The sequence below is a fragment of the Bos indicus genome, chromosome 6 (genome assembly GCF_029378745.1).
Source record: "Bos indicus isolate NIAB-ARS_2022 breed Sahiwal x Tharparkar chromosome 6, NIAB-ARS_B.indTharparkar_mat_pri_1.0, whole genome shotgun sequence".
NCBI lineage: Eukaryota > Metazoa > Chordata > Mammalia > Artiodactyla > Bovidae > Bos > Bos indicus.
Window position 1 is genome coordinate 26,529 of NC_091765.1, and position 16,721 is coordinate 43,249.

General features: G+C 42.5%; 1 long non-coding RNA gene and 1 other non-coding gene across 3 annotated transcripts in view; one reads left to right on the forward strand and one right to left on the reverse strand.

Moving 5' to 3' along the window:
- Positions 1–16,721, reverse strand: part of LOC139183576 (uncharacterized) — a 49,662-nt gene that overhangs the window by 26,504 nt on the left and 6,437 nt on the right. For both annotated transcript variants that reach the window (XR_011567053.1, XR_011567052.1), the window contains one exon: positions 14,811–15,261. This is a non-coding gene — a long non-coding RNA (uncharacterized lncRNA). The remainder of the gene's footprint in view (positions 1–14,810; positions 15,262–16,721) is intronic.
- On the forward strand, positions 4,817–4,923 carry LOC139183753 (U6 spliceosomal RNA). Its single transcript, XR_011567370.1, has one exon. It is a non-coding gene; the product is annotated as a U6 spliceosomal RNA (small nuclear RNA).

The window sequence follows — 16,721 nt, forward strand, 5'->3', positions numbered from 1 at the left end:
ATACCTTCCAAATGGAGGAACAGCCTAGCTTTCTGTGACACAAGAATGGGCTCATAACACCTCGGCTGTAACTGTTTCAAATGGAATCCTATTACAGTGTAGAGGATATTTATCAGTGTATTTGAGGAACCCTTTCTTCTAAGTCCCCCCAGGGGGAGATCCACAGGCTCAGGCAGGCTCCTCTCAAACTCTCCTATTCCACCCTGGCAGGTCCCAGGGACTCCCCCACCCCACCACCTCTCCTCTTGGTAATTGTCACCACCACCCCAAGCTATCAAGTTTCTCACCCCTTCCTGAGGGGCTCTGGAAACTGGTCTCTTTATGCCCACCTGTTGGACTGCACCTCACAGGCCTACAAAGCCTATATTTGCCCAGCTTCAAGACTGACGAAAGCCTGGATTGAGCAACAGAGGGCTTCCCCGGTGGCTCAGCGGTGAAGAATCCACTAGCAATGCAGGAGACACAGGAGATGGGGGTTCGATCCCTGCACCAGGAAGATCCCCTGGAGAAGGGAATGGCAAACCCACTCCAGTATTCTTGACCAGAGAATCCCATGAACAGAGGGACCTGCCGGGCTACAACCCATAAAGTTGCAAAGAGTCAGGCCTGACTGAAGTGCCTTAGCCTGCACACATGGATCAGGCAACAGAGACTTCAGTGGTTTGACAGATGGGGAGCTTCTGTGTCTGAAGCAAAGTCCTGGAGCGACCTCCCACCCTGTGCAGCATACACCTTCAGGACGTGGCAGCAGTCTTTGCTCCTGGTGGAGGGGGAGATTGCCAGTTACAGGGGAGTTGATGTCAGATGGGCTCATCGATTACCAGGGAAACCAACAGAAAGGCACACACCTCACCGTCCCTTTGATAAGAACAATCACTAGCTGGCGCCCAAGGCAAGTATGTAGGAAGGCCAGAGTAAGTGTAAATGAAGCAGGCACTGGTCGGGCAAGGGACAGACAGAGAGCAAGGGAACAGCCATCTTGAGTGGGCTAGTCAGCCACCACCATTCCTGGTTGTCCCTGAAAAAAAGCTTCCAGACCCTGATTTTAAGACTTTAATGCCCATGATGACAAGAGGAAAGACAAAAATGGGGAATTACATGCGTGTGTGTGTGTGTGTCCAGTGGCTAAGCTGTGTCTGACTCTTTGCAACCCCGTGGGTTGTAGCCTGCCAGGCTCCTCTGTCCATGGAACTTTCCAGACAAGAATACTGGAGTGGGTTGTCATTTCCTCCTCCAGGGGATCTTCCTGACCCAGGGATCAAACCTGTATCTCCTGCATTGGTAGGTGGATTTTTTACCACTTGAGCCACCTGGGAAGCCTGAGGAAATATACAGAGTACAAATCTAACAGTCTTGAATTTGGTCCAGAGCACCTGATGATCTGGTTGAAATAACTGGAAATTTCCTTTATGTCAACATTGGGTGTTGTAAGCAGATAGGGGAGGGGGTCCCTGGAGAAAGATAATCAAGCTTGACCTCATTTTGGTCCAAGAGATTTTGTGATCTAAACCTGGCCACAATGCTTGCCCTTAAACAGGTCTCAGTAATTAATGATCTTAAGGGGAGAAAGGACTGCAGGCACGAAGGGAAAGCAGTCAAGAAACAATGGGTCTAGGACTCCCTTGGTGGTCCAGTGGCTAAGACTCCGAGCTCCCAATGCAAAGGGGCTGGGGTTCCATCCCTGGTCAGGGAACTAGATCCTGCATGCCACAACTAAGAGTTTGCACGCCCCAACTAAAGATCCTGCATGCTGTATGATGTGGCCATTGAAAAAGATTGGTCCACATTAAAAAATATATACCTTAAAAATTTTTTTAATAGAGAAATAGAGGTGAGCAAGAAATAATCAACACAGCAACAGGCCTGTTTTTGTTCTTCATTTGTCTTTAGCTCTGGGGTAAAACCATCAGTTGTGGGGGGAAGGCTAAGCAGAAAATTCTAGCCAGGGTTTTGGAATTTAAGTCCAAGATTATATATATATATATATATATATATATATATATATATATATATATATATAATATACCATTCAGCCTCCCAAATAGGTGGTATAATGTCGGGTTGTGCCGCCAAATGTGCAAAGAACATAGAATTCCTATGGTTCTTTTTTAGTAGGGACTATGAATTTACATTTCAAAGCATCCATGTCTAAAAAAATTGGCTTCTAATGTAGTTTGCTGTAAAAAGCCAAACTATTTAGTACAAAGGGTTATACTCATGCACATACATATAGACTACATATGCACATGTGTATATTTTTTAAGAATTTTTTTGATGTGGACCATTTTTAAAGTTGTTTATTGAATTTGTTACAATATTGCTTCTGTTTTTCGTTTTGGTTTTTGAGCAGTGAGGCATGTGGGATCGTGGTCCCCCCATCAGGGGTTGAACCTGCAGCCCCTGCATTGGAAGGCACAGTCTTAACCACGGCACCACCAGGGAAGTCCCTTTTGTTTAACTCTTAAGTAAAAACAAGAAGCCATTTGGCCACAGTCTAAATATTCAGGGAAAGAAGTAAGTAGAATTACTCCTGTTGGAAATGCCACATTAATTTATTATGCATAGCATGATCAAACAAGAGGCCACAAGACAGAACAAGCAGACTATGCTCTTTCAGAGGTAAAAGAGAAATGCAAAGATGCTAAGTCGTGGTCCTTCCTGAGAATTAATTTTGCCCCCAGGATTCTTAGCAATTAGGTCTTTTCATCTTGGAGGTATCAGAGGCAAAGGAGGGCGCACAGCACCAAATCCATGGCACAGAGTTCAACACACAGTATTCTACCTGGGGACGTGGAATCAAAAACCCAGCACTGAGAAGGAGTCATACACAGACATAAGATTTATGGAGGCCATGCAGGGAAAGAAAATATATGGGTTACATATCATACCACTCTGGATGCAACCATTTTTCACACAGCAGAAACTGAGAGAGAAGATAAAGGAGAAAGACAAAGAAAAGTGGGGAGGGGCTTTCCCTGGTGGTCCAGTGGTTAAAAATCTGCCTTCCAATGCAGGCGATGAGGGTTTGATCCCTGGTGGGGGAACTAAGATGCCACAAGCCACAGGGCAATTAAGTTTGCAAGTCACAACTACTGAGCCCGGGAGCCACATGTAGAGAGAAGCCCACACCCCACAATGTAAGATCCCACATGCTGCAATTGAGACCCACCAAGGCGATGGAAAGCTGGAATCAAGATTGTCAGGAGAAATATCAATAACCTCAGATATGCAGATGACACCACCCTTATGGCAGAAAGTGAAGAGGAACTCAAAAGCCTCTTGATGAAAGAGAAAGAGGAGAGTGAAAAAGTTGGCTTAAAGCTCAACATTCAGAAAACTAAGATCATCGCATCTGGTCCCATCACTTCATGGGAAATAGATGGGGAAACAATGGAAACAGTGTCAGACTTTATTTTTGGGGGCTCCAGAATCATTGCAGATGGTGACTGCAGCCATGAAATTAAAAGAGGCTTACTCCTTGGAAGAAAAGTTATGACCAACCTAGATAGCATATTGAAAAGCAGAGACATTACTTTGCCAACAAAGGTCTGTCTAGTCAAGGCTATGGTTTTTCCAGTGGTCATGTATGGATGTGAGAGTTGGACTGTGAAGAAAGCTGAGCGCTGAAGAATTGATGCTTTTGAACTGTGCTGTTGGAGAAGACTCCTGAGAGTCCCTTGGACTGCAAGGAGATCCAACCAGTCCATTCTAAAGGAGATCAGTCCTGGGTGTTCTTTGGAAGGAATGATGCTAAAGCTGAAACTCCAGTACTTTGGCCACCTCATGTGAAGAGTTGACTCATTGGGAGAAACTCTGATGCTGGGAGGGATTAGGGGCAGGAGGAAAAGGGGACAACAGAATGAGATGGCTGGATGGCATCACTGACTCGATGGATGTGAGTTTGAGTGAACTCCAGGAGTTGGTGATGGACAGGGAGGTCTGGCGTGCTCTGATTCATGGGGCCGCAAAGAGTCGGACACAACTGAGCGACTGAACTGAAGTGAACTGAACTGAACTGAAAGGCGATGGCACCCCACTCCAGTACTCTTGCCTGGAAAATCCCATGGGTAGAGGAGCCTGGTGGGCTGCAGTCCATGGGGTCGCAAAGAGTCAGACACGTCTGAGCGACTTCACTTTCAATTTTCACTTTCGTGCATTGGAGAAGGAAATGGCAACCCACTCCAGTGTTCTTGCCTGGAGAATCCCAGGGACGAGGAGACCTGGTGGGCTGCCATCTATGGGGTCGCACAGAGTCGGACATGACTGAAGCGACTTAGCAGCAGCAGCAGCAGCATAGCCATAAAAGAATTTAAAATATTAAAAAAAAAAAGAAAAGTGGGGCAAGTAAAGGTAAAATCAAGAAAGAGAAGGATGGAGCCTCCTCCTGGCCACCTGGCTGACCCCTCGTCAGCAACTCAGCAGCCGCTCAACATCAGCACTCTCTCAGTATCCCTGCTGTCTCCATGGTGATTTAATGTGATTCTGATGGATGTGACTAGTTCGTGAACGCTTCCTGGAGCTGGGCACTGTTGGTGCTAACTCCATTTTCCAGATGAGAAAACAGTGCTTCCGAGATTGTTAACAACTTGTCCCAAATCACCGAGTTGCTAAAATTGTGGGATCAGGCCATTGAACCTAGGCTGTTTCAGGCCCAAACGTGTGCTCTTGGTGAGCAAAGTAAAAAATAAGATGGTGTTTAATGGAGGAGAACATGAACATGTATTGAGTACTTAATATATACGTGGCATGTGATCCTCACAACAGTCCTGCAAGGGAGGTATCATTCCCATTTCATAGATGAAGAAATTGAGGCTCAGTGCTCACTTTGGCAGCACATATACTTAAATTGGAATGATACAAAGAAGATTAGCATGGCCCCTGCTCAAGGATGACATGCAAATTGGTGAAGCATTTCATGTTTTTATGGCAGAAACCATCACAACATTGTAAAGCGATTTTCCTCCAATTAAAAAATAAAGTTAAAAAAGTATGAATAAAACAGGGAAATGTCTTTAAAAGTTGAGGCTCAGAGAGGTTACATAACTTATCTAAAGTTGCACTGCAAAGCCCCGGTCTGGGGCACTTCACCTCCTCTGTGTCTATGCTGAGAGTTTTGTACTTTCTCTCTGAAATAAATCCTGTTTGCTTGCTACCATGAAAAAGAAAAAGGCCAGGTCTCTCAGACTGCAAAGCCCATATTCTATTTGTTAAAAATATATATTGTTGTTTTGCTCCTAAATTTTCTTTATTTATCATTATTTATTTGGCTTCTTCAGGTCTTCACTGTGGCATGTGGAATCTAGTTTCCTGACCAGGGATCAAACCCAGGCTCCCTACATTGGGACTAGTGTCTTAGCCACTGGAACACCAGGGAAGTCCCCCATATTCTTTCTTATTCTTTCTTCCAGATAGAATTCGCAGGAATTTCACAGATTGAACTAAGTAATTAAAAATCTCTCCTTTAGATATTTTTAGTTCTGCATATCCAAACCAAACACCTAGTGTATTTGTCAGAATTTGAAAGAAGTCTATTAAAGACTGCTTGCAAGAAAACCACTGTATAAACTATGTTTTATAAGTTCTTCTGTTTTAATTATTTAGGTTTTCTAAAGTTTGAAGGAAAAAAAAAGGAGACAGAAACCAGTTTTTAATGATTTGGAATTAGGATTCATGAATACACCAGATTCTTTCTTGGTACTGGGGGAAAGCAGAGAATAAATGTGGTGGGAAACTATGAGGGTCCAGAGATTCAGACTTGAGCCTGGAATAGACATTAAAGAGGTATTTCAAGGACTTCCCATGTGGTCCAGTGGCTAAGACTCTGTGCTCCCAATGCAGTGGTGTGGGCTCGATCCCTGGTCAGGGAACTAGATCCCACATGCCACAAGGAAGATTGATCTTATGTGCTGCAACTAAGACCCGGTGCAGTGAAATAAATACTCAATAAATTAAATATTTAAAAGAAACCTCAATTATTAAAAAAAAAAAGATGCAATTCTAATTTATTTTAGAAATAGCTTGTGTGTCTGCTAGTCAACAGTAGAGCTAAGGCCAGAACCTGGGGTTTCCCAATTCTTAAACCATTGTTTTTTCTTAGACATGAACCATGAATTGCTTTAGAGAATAATCCTTTCTCTTCCTCTCTTAATCCAGAATGGGGGGGGGGGGGCGGGGAGTGAGAAAGATTAAAGACTTAAAAAAACAATCAGGACATCAAGAATCAAGTTATCCTGGAAGGAGGTCAAGACAGTAACCACAGAGGCTGGAGTTAAGGGGAGGAGAACCAGGCAAGATAAGGTCTTAATCTAAAGCAATTAGAGTAAGCAGGCAAGCTTTTGTTACTTGTTTTTAGCTGAACGCTGTGAACAGAAAGTTTTTTGAAATCCTTGGCTAAATCAAAACCTGCAAAGTGAGGACTTCTAACCTTCAAGAAAAAAAAGCTGAGCGTGAGACAAAAAGGTATTTGTTTTTATACTTAACTTGGTAGGGAAAAGGAAAGAAAAATAAGATGTCAGTTCAGCTGGGTCCCAATTCCAGCCCTGGGAAGCCCAAAGCCCACCCCTCTTGGTTTTATTTTTAAGAATAGCATTTTTCCCTCCCTTGGCCAAGTTCAGTGTGTAGGATCTTAGTTCCCTTACCAAGGATCAAACCTTCACCCCCTGAAAGCGTGAAGTCTTAACCACTGGATTGCCAGGGAAGTTCTACCCTCCCCACCTTGGTTTTTGTAAATAGTCCTGAAGGGCTTTCTTGGTTTCTAGACTACTGAGATCTTGCTTCCGTGTGTAAAGAGATGGAAGTCAGGCTTTACATCCCAGTAATAGGGAACAAATTTGATTGGGAATGGCTGGGTTACCATCTAACACTGACATGTCATTTTCCCCTGACCGGGCTCAGCTTCCATCCATCCGGCTGGCTTTTCTTTCATGGTCTTATTTCTTTCCTTTCTGCCCTCTGCCCCTACTCCCCTCTCCTTGCAGGAGCAGAAACAAGAAACTCTTCCTCTAATCTCCAGCCTGGCAGGTTTTCCCTCCCCTGGAGTCCAGGTGCCTGTAGCATTAGCTCCTCAGTGGCTTTCCCCAAGGAGACAGCTCCCTCCTTCCTCTTCCCAAAAAGGAATCATGGGGCCAGCTGTTAAGATTTCAAACAATTATTTTTTTCACGTCTTTACTCAACATGGGAAAATCTCTGAAGTTTAAGGTGGCACCTGGCTGTCCTGTAGTGCTTGTATTTCTTTCAAGGCTTTGTTCTGTCTGGAATTTTATTATAATAACTAATGATGGGATTTCTTTAATGGTCCAGTGGTTAAGATTCTGAGCTTCCAATGCAGGGGGGTCACAGGTTCAATCCATGGTCAGGAAATTAAGATCCCACATGCCACATAGTGTGGCCAAAAAGCAAAACAAACAAACAACCACTACAACAAAAAACTAATGGGAATGAACATACCTTGATGTTTACATAATTTTAATAAATCAACTTCAAAATGATAAAACATTAGTAATCAAATAGAGATTCACTCAGTCATATCCAACTCTTTGGGACCCCACAGACTGTAGCCCTCGAGGCTCCTCTGTCCATAGGATTTTCCCAGGCAAGAATATTGGAATGTGTGGTCATTTCCTCTCCCAGGGGAATCTTCGTGACCCAGGGATCAAACCCGTGTCTCCAGTATTGGCAGGTGGATTCTTTACCACTGAGCCACATGGAAAGGCTAGCTTCTATCAATGATTCACACCAAAAGGTGGTTCAATGAAGCAGCTATGATGAGGCAGTACTAGAATTCAAAGGGGAATCAGGTACCCTTGAAACTCAAACCTAATAATAGTAGAAAACACCACCCACTTACTTACCCAATATACACAGATTTGAAACTGTTTCTTTGAGAATGTTTCTGTTTGGGGGGATAATTCTCTTATTTGAAGGCTCTAAGTAATGACAGGCAGAGAAGATGCCTCAGTGACCTGATAGCCATGCCCTGGAGAGACAGCTGAGAGAGGGGTCCCCAACCTCCGGGATCTAATACCTGATGATCTGAGGTGGAGCTGATGTAATAATAATAGAAATAAAGTACACAATAAATGTAATGCACTTGAATCATCCTGAAACCTTCCCCACTTCTCCAATTCATGGGGAAAATCCCCTTTCATAAAACTGGTCCCTGGTGCCAAAAAGTTTAGGGATATTCAAAGGAATGTTCTTTGTCCTTCACACCCACGCTGTTTGTCTAACTGCCCCATCTCACAAAGCTTTAACCTCCCCTAGCATCACACGCCTCTTCCCACTTTGAGGGGCAGGGTGCACACCAGTGTTCAGGCCTCAGGTCCTCCCTGGGCGCTGGTGATCTGTCCTTCTCATCCTGGCTCTGTAAGGCACTCCCCTAAGTTTTTCCTGCTCCCCTGTTTCTCTAGTTCCTCCTGAATCTTCCTAGATAAACCTGTCTAAATGATGCAAGAACTTTCTATCTAATGAATCTGTGATTTTCTCCACTTTAATCACACCTGGGCTGTGTCTACCACACTCTCTCCACAGCTGCACTTGTCGTTTCTGTTTCGTTTTCAGCTTTCTATTTTACACTGGAGTACAGCCGATTAACAATGTTGTGATGGCTTCAGGTGGACAGCAAAGGGACTCAGATGTATGTATTCATGTGTCCATTCTCCCCCAAGCCCCTCTCCCACCCAGGCTGCCACATAACATTAAGCAGAGTTCCCTGTGCTGTACAGTAGGTCCTTCATTATCCATTTTATTGTCAGATTTTATTTACTCCTTATTTTCTTTATGTCCCCTAAATGAATTTCCTCAAAACCCAGTTCCTCTCCTCTCAGGCCCCATAGCTAGTATTTCATTTTCACAATCACCTTGCCTCATGTAGGAGTGTGGTGGGCGGGGGGCGTGGCAAACTGGCGCAGTGGAGGGAGGGGGCCTTAGCCACCTGCAGTCTGCGGCCTGAACAGCCACAAGGCTCCCCCAGTGGCAGAGTGGTACAGACTCTGCCTGCCAAGGCAGGAGATGCAGTAGACTCGGGTTCGATCCCTGGGTCTGAAAGATCACCTGGAGTAGGAAATGGCAACCCACTGCAGTATTCTTGCCTGGAAAATTCCATGGAAAGGAGGAGCCTGGCAGGCTACAGTCCATGGGGTTGCAAAGAGTCAGACAAGACTGAGCATGCACGCATATCATAGACACCAATGTTGAGTCAAACATCCCAGCTCACTTTTGGAGGGTTTAATTATGCCTTAATGCTCCTTATCATAATTAAGCAGAAATAGTGATTCTAATTAGCATATTTACAGAAACCACACAAGTATGCTTCCCTGGTGGCTCAGATGGTAAAGAACCCACCTGCAATGCAGGAGACCCAGGTTCAATCCCTGGGTCAGAAGATCCCCTGGAGGAGGAAATGGCAACCCACTCCAGTATTCTTGCCTGGAGAATTCCATGGACAGAGAAGCCTGGCAGGCTACAGTCCACAGGGTCGCAAAGAGTCAGACATGACTGAGCAAATAACACACACAAGTAGGTCCATATAATCGCACACTTCACCTACTCGTAGCTTAATGGTGTTCCATCTGTGTTTACTTTGCCCTGGTTTCCCTTTCAGCTTGAATGAGCACAACTTTTGAAGTCTTTAATTTATGACTGTTTTAACTTAAGCAAGCCCTGCTAGAGGGTGACAGATGGTAAATGTCAAAAACCCAGAGAGAGGGTTTCTGTTTAGCCTTTGATTTTTGTTTTGTTTTTTAAGCCAGAGAAATGTCCGATTGTGCTCATAGTTTGTCGGAGAAGGCAATGGCAACCCACTCCAGTGTTCTTGCCTGGAGAACCCCAGGGACAGGGGAGCCTGGTAGGCTGCTGTCTATGGGGTCGCACAGAGTCAGACACGACTGAAGAGACTTAGCAGCAGCAGCAGCAGAAGGAGAAAATTATTTCTGTTCTCAAAACACTATAATAATAACAAAAGTAAAACAAAGAACATGGACTTCCCTGGTGGTCTAGTGATTAAGAATCTGCCTGCCAATGCATGGGACGCTGGGTCAGTCCCTGGTCCAGGAAGATTCCATATGCCCGTGTGCCACAACCACTGAGCCAGAGCTCTAGAGTCTGTGCTCTGCAACAAGAGAAGCCATCGCAATAAGAATCCTGAGCACAGAAGGTAAAGAATAGCCCCTGTTCACTGCAACTACAGAATGCCCAAGGGCAGTAACGAAGACCCTTTGTAACCAAAAATAAATAAATAAATAAATAAATCCTTCAAAAAAATCATCATCACCATGATGGCACTGATAATGGTGGCAGTGATTATAGCAGCCACCAACCCAGAGGTACTTGTATGTGCCAGGCACTGTCTCAGGAAGTATTCCTACCTTATTATTTTTTGAGGGGGGTTATACAGTGAGGCATGTGGGATCTTAGTTCCCCCTACCGGGATCGAACCTGCACCACTTACATTGGAAGCACAGAGTCTTAACCACTGGACCACCAGGAAAGTCCCGTTCCTACATTACTTTATTTAACCTTCATAATAAATTTAAAAGGTAATCGTAACTGCTTCAATTTTATAGAAGAGAAAACTGAAGGTAAGATAAACTGATAAAATTTCCCACTACTACTGTGAAGACATAAGCAGTAAGACCCAGGGTCAGAATTTGAATCCAGGACTCTCCAGCTTCAGGCCACACAGTGAGCTTCTCTATCCTGTCTCGCCACCTCTCCTGCCATATCATTATACAGTTATTCCACAACTGCAGTTAGTTTGTTCATAACAATATATGTTCTTAAAAACAGTACCCTGTTCTACCTATCTAAAACACAGAAATAATTTCCATTATGTAGGGGTAAACTATAGATTTTATCAATTATCAAAACTTCAGCCATTCCTAAAGAATTGGGAAATGAAAGTCTTTTTTTTTTTTTTTTGAAAAGTCTATTTTTTAATTGCCCAAAATGAAAGTCTTGTTTTTTTGTATGTAAAATTCGTAAGGGTTTTTATGTGGTTGTAGCCTAAGGGAAGAGATACTGCTACGTTGAGAAGCCATTAAAGGTTTAATTTTTTTTTCCTTAAGAGATTAGGGAAGCTTTGCTCAGTAAATTGGTTTGCTTAAATTGTTTGTGAAAATTTAAAAATTCCCCAAGTTCCTCCAAGCAGAATCAGTTAGTTTCTTATCCTTGTTTCAACTGCTCTTTCTTTGTGCATGTTTCTCTTACAGGATAGTACTTCGTATTCAGTGTGGTAACTATCTGTTTCTGTCCTGGGCCATAGACTAGACTCCCAGAAAGTGGGGTTAAGACCATTGTACCCTTAGCAGCTAGCACATAACAGTATTTAATACATATTTACTGATTTAGTGAGTGATTGTAAGTAGAGTAAGAAGACATTTTACTTTTATATAATAGATGGCTCATTACAAGATTAGTGTTCAGTGTTTTGTGTGAATCCTGGCAACCCACTCCAGTACTCTTGCCTGGAGAATCCCCATGGTCAGAGGAGCCTGGTGAGCTACAGGCCATGGGGCTGAAAAGAGTTGGACACGACTCAGCAACTAAGCACAGCACAGTGCGGATCTCACTTAAAATGGACATTCAAGGAATTCCCTGGTGGTCCAGTGGTGAGGACTCCACACTTTCACTGCCAAGAGCAGGAGTTCAGTCCCTGGTCAGGGAACTAAAAGCCCAAGTCACACGGGGTGGCCAAAAAAATAAAATAAATAAGATGGACATTCATTTCATTTTTCTGAGTTTATATGGAATGAAATCTATTTTTGCTGGAAGAGATCTTGTTTAACACCACTGGTAATAAAGAATACATGATAATAAAAAAGCATTTTCAGGGGAGAAAATTTGGGCATGAATGCTCGTAACTATATACATAAATAAACATCATTAATTCTGAAAAGTACAAAATATTTGACCCATTAACAGAATAGATAATAATGAAAACTGATGACTTTTCTGTTAAGTAAACAAAAACTTTGTTCCCTTTACCCAAAGCCATTTGAGACTTTTTAAAATGGCAAATGATGAAAAAAAAATTAAATGCTTTTGTTTGCATATATTGAAATAACCAAACATCTTTTGTCTTTTATTCTGTGAATTACATGGACTGATTTTTTAATATTGTGCCAACCTTACTCTCCTTGGATACATCCCACTTGGTCATCATGTATTATTCCTTTTTTATATCTTACCAGGTTTAATTTGCAATTTTTTCTTTAATAGAAAAACTGAAATTTACTATAACAAACTACTCCCTAAAGAAATGAAATACTAAGCAACAATGTGGCAACTTTCTTATATCAGAACTATTCATCATCTTAAAATATGTGTGTGTTAGTTGCTTGCCGAGGTCCAGCCCGGCTGATCCAGGGAGTTCGAAGCGGGGACGGTGTCGGCGAGGATAAGGATACAATAGCTTCAATTAGATATTAATTAGAGATGTAAAGAGTAATAGAATGAGGATAGCTCAGTAGGAAAATTCAGTGGAGAAAAGAGGCTGAGTAGCTTGGTTTACGTGGGAGACCAATAAAACTTCAAGACAAGAAGCTTGCACCACTTACGTAGGCCACAGGCATCCTTCCGTTCTCCCAAAGGAGAGGAGACACTGAGGCCTCCCCAGTCGGATCTTAGAAGCCTAGGCATAATTAGTAAGCATGGCGGGTTCCGCGCTCCATATGGAGACTCAGCCAGAGTTTGAGAGAGAAAGTGACATGGGGAGACCAGTATTTCGAGAAACTGATCCCGATTCTCTATTTTCCAGGGTCTGTTTTTATACACTGAGGTGTTATACAAAAGTCATGTGGGGTCAGCAGTCCTGACTTTTATCAAAGTCAGGTGCTTCATACAAATGTATACAGAGGTCTTAGGGGTATTTACATCATCTTCTGGCCAGGGGGCCTGCTGACGATTTATGACCCTCTCCTTGTGACAGCGGTCAGTCAACCAGGACACTTATTTCTCCAGGGGTGATTATTCTTCAAAAAGACTCCACCTTCCGAAGGTACCAGATAAAGTTACATTCCTATAGGGTGAGGGTGTAGTGGGTTTTAATTAAGGAAAGAATTTACTTAGCCTAAGGTCTAACGTGATTAATATCAAAGGTTAATACTTATTTCTTCTATATATTCATTAATGTGTGTAAGGGCAGGGAATGTGGAGACTTAGCAACAAACATTGGCTCAACAAATGAAAAACCCTTCAGCAATACAATTTCTAATCAGCCCACTATACTTATACTAATGGTTTTCTAACTTTTCTAAGGAATCTGTTTTTAGAAGGTTTAAAGCATCTTGTGCCTCTCACGGTTGGGAGGCTGTGAGCAATCACATGTGGCCCGACAAGCCTGTCAGGCAGGCTAGAGAACCTTCAGAGGAGTTTGTAGGTTAAAACACCCTTGTCGCACCCAGGAGTTTTTGTTAACTGGAGCTCTAAGTTAACTCCTTCTCCAAACGAGGTGGTGGGGGACAGCCCCCCATAAAGTCAGAGGTGTAGGTGAGAGTACAAAGTAGTAAAGTAGACAGGCTCTGGTTATGGGGGTAGATGCTCGAGGATTTCCAGGGGGACTCCTGGGGCTCGATCCCGCCTTTGCGTATGTCGAGCCTCCTTCCTCATGACCTTTGCCACGGGCGGAGTGCCTCACGCTGGCCTCCAACAGTTGCTCAATCATGTCCGACTCTTTATGATCCTGCAGACTGTATCCCACCAAGCTCCTCCAACCATGGGGATTCTCCAGGCAAGAATACTGGAGTGGGTGGCCATTCTCTTCTCCAGGGGATCCTCCCAACCCAGGGATCAAACCTGCATCTCCTGCATTGCAGGTGGATTCCTTACCGTCTGAGCCACCAGGGAAGTGCATAAATGGTTTCTGGAAAAAGAGTTATTGTTGAAGACCAAGTATTAAAATCAGTATTACATACAATACTCAAAACCTTTTTTCATTCTACAACCTGGTTGATCACTTTTCTCTCCTCTGTCCCAGAACAGCCCACGCGTCAGCTATTGAAGCCTTTCCCTGGCTATGAGTGATGTTGAATGAGAGTTAAGGAAAGCCTTGTGATAAAAGGAGTCATAGCTATTGTAATTTTTAAAATAACTCTTCCACCACTGCACTTTACATTTTTCTTTTTAAAAGAAATTCTCATGAAGAACAGCCATCACTGAAATCAGAAAGACTGCTTTTATCATTGTAATTATAACAATATTAATTATGCAGTTTATTACTATATTAAATGTAGAGGGTTTCTACTTCAAGTAAACACAATAAAATGAAACGTACATCAGCATGTTAAGAGCCAACTATTCATATTTCAAAAGGATTCTCCAACTCAAAAAGGATCCACTGCAGCTTTTCTATAAATAAAAAAAATCCCCGTGGTTTTAAAAATAATTTTAAAATTGTAATTTACACATAATTTTCAGGAACTCTTCTATTATACAACACAATGCACAACTGTGCATGTATATAGATCATGCCATAAAGAAAAAGCTCATACAAATTTCCCATAAGTTATCTAATTAACTGTGACTATAAGAATGAACATAAACATTGGTTGCAATGCATAGAAAACCACTAGAAAAATTTATGCTCATACTGTTTACTGTTTACAATTCTATGTAAGGACTTTACATTGCTAGTTTCTAAAGTGAAAAGAACTTTAATATGCCCATTATGCCATTTCCTAATTACTAATTTTTTGCAAACTTTTCTTTATTAATGATAGAAACATAAACATTCAGTTTGCCTGGTAGAATCACAGAAAATTTGAATTAGTTAAGTAAAATTTGATGACCCATAGGTAATAAATACTGCACATTACCCACAGAATCCCAGTGTCAGAATTGTGTACTGTAGGCATCAGAGACACAGAAATCCGGGAATCTGGAGAGAATGAGGAGCTCCAAGTCATAACCTGGTGGAACTGTGGTTTGTGAGTGTCAGATTACTTTCAACTAACATGGATATCTTGAAAAGAGCTGTTAAGTTCTTAGAACAAGGGAATTTTGAGGTCATGGTATATTTCTTTTGAAACAATGGCCTTCTCCAACTTAGTTCTAGAATTCCTAAGTAGCTGATGTTAGGAATTCTTCTTTTCCCAAATTTACCTTGGGCTTGGTAACATGGAGTTCTTTCACCATTTGAATATAATGCTTCTTCCATACACCCTGCTCATAGGGAGCTGGGGAGACATTGATATACCAGTTAAACCATAAACATTTTAGCATCCAGAGGTGATCCAGTTCAGTTAAATTCTTCCAATGCCAGCTCACCTGGAGAAACAATGTAAAAAACTATTCAGGTTACATGTCCACTTTCTCTAGGTTTTGAGCCGTCACCCTGGTACTGAGAGAACTTCTTTATTTTTTTTTTCTGGAGTGGGTTGCCATGCCCTCCTCCAAGGGATCTTCCTGACCCAGGGATCGAATCCACTTCTCTGCATTGCAGGCAGGTTCTTTACCACTGAGCCACTGGGGAAGTGGATTCATGGATTCATTCATGAATGAATCAGAGCAAACATAATTTTAACTTGATAAACCAGGCCTGGAATTCACAAGTAGTTTCTTTTTGGTCCTTTTTTTCCAAATCACAACCAAGTTACCTCTTACCTGAAGTGCTTCCTAACAAGGCAGGAAGATTTTTTTTTAATTGGAGGATAATTACAACATTATGATGGTTTTGCCATACATTGGCCATAGGTATACATGTGTCCCCTCCAACCTGAACACCACTTCCACCTCCCTCCCCATCCCATCCCTCCAGGTTCTCACAGAGCACTGGCTTTAGGTACCCCTTTTTCTTTTCTTTTCTTTTTTTAAATGTTAATTCAGACAGAATCCAAGTCAACTAATATTTATTGAGCACCTATTAACCATCCTCGTCACAACCTGAAGGGTAGTATAATTAATATTCTCCCCTTGCAAATGGGGAAACTAAGCTTCAGATAAGACTTCGGAACTTCCTAAAGATCTCTGGCTATGCCAAAGCCTTTGACTGTGTGGATCACAACGAACTGTGGAAAATTCTGAAAGAGATGGGAATACCAGACCACCTGACCTGCCTCTTGAGAAACCTGTATGCAGGTCAGGAAGCAACAGTTAGAACTGGACATGGAAAAACAGACTGGTTCCAAATAGGAAAAGGAGTACATCAAGGCTGTATATTGTCACCCAGCTTATTAACTTATATGCAGAGTACATCATGAGAAATGCTGGGCTGGAGAAAGCACAAGCTGGAATCAAGATTGCTGGGAGAAATATAAATGACCTCAGATATGCAGGTGACACCACCCTTATGGCAGAAAGTCAAGAAGAACTAAAGAGCCTCTTGATGAAAGAGGAGAGTGAAAAAGTTGGCTTAAAGCTCAACATTCAGAAAACGAAGATCATGGCATCCGGTCCCATCACTTCATGGCAAAATAGATGGAGAAACAGTGGCTGACTATTTTTCTGGGCTCCAAAATCACTGCAGATGATGATTGAAGCCATGAAATTAAAAGATGCTTACTCCTTCGAAGGAAAGTTATGACCAACTTAGACAGCATATTAAAAAGAAGAGACGTTACTTTGCCAACAAAGGTCTGTCTAGCCAAGGCTATGGTTTCTCCAGTAGTCATGTATGGATGTGAGAGTTGGACTATAAAGAAAGCTGAGCGCCAAAGAATTGATGCTTTTGAACTGTGGTGTTCGAGAAGACTCTTAAAAGTGCCTTGGACAGCAAGGAGATCCAACCA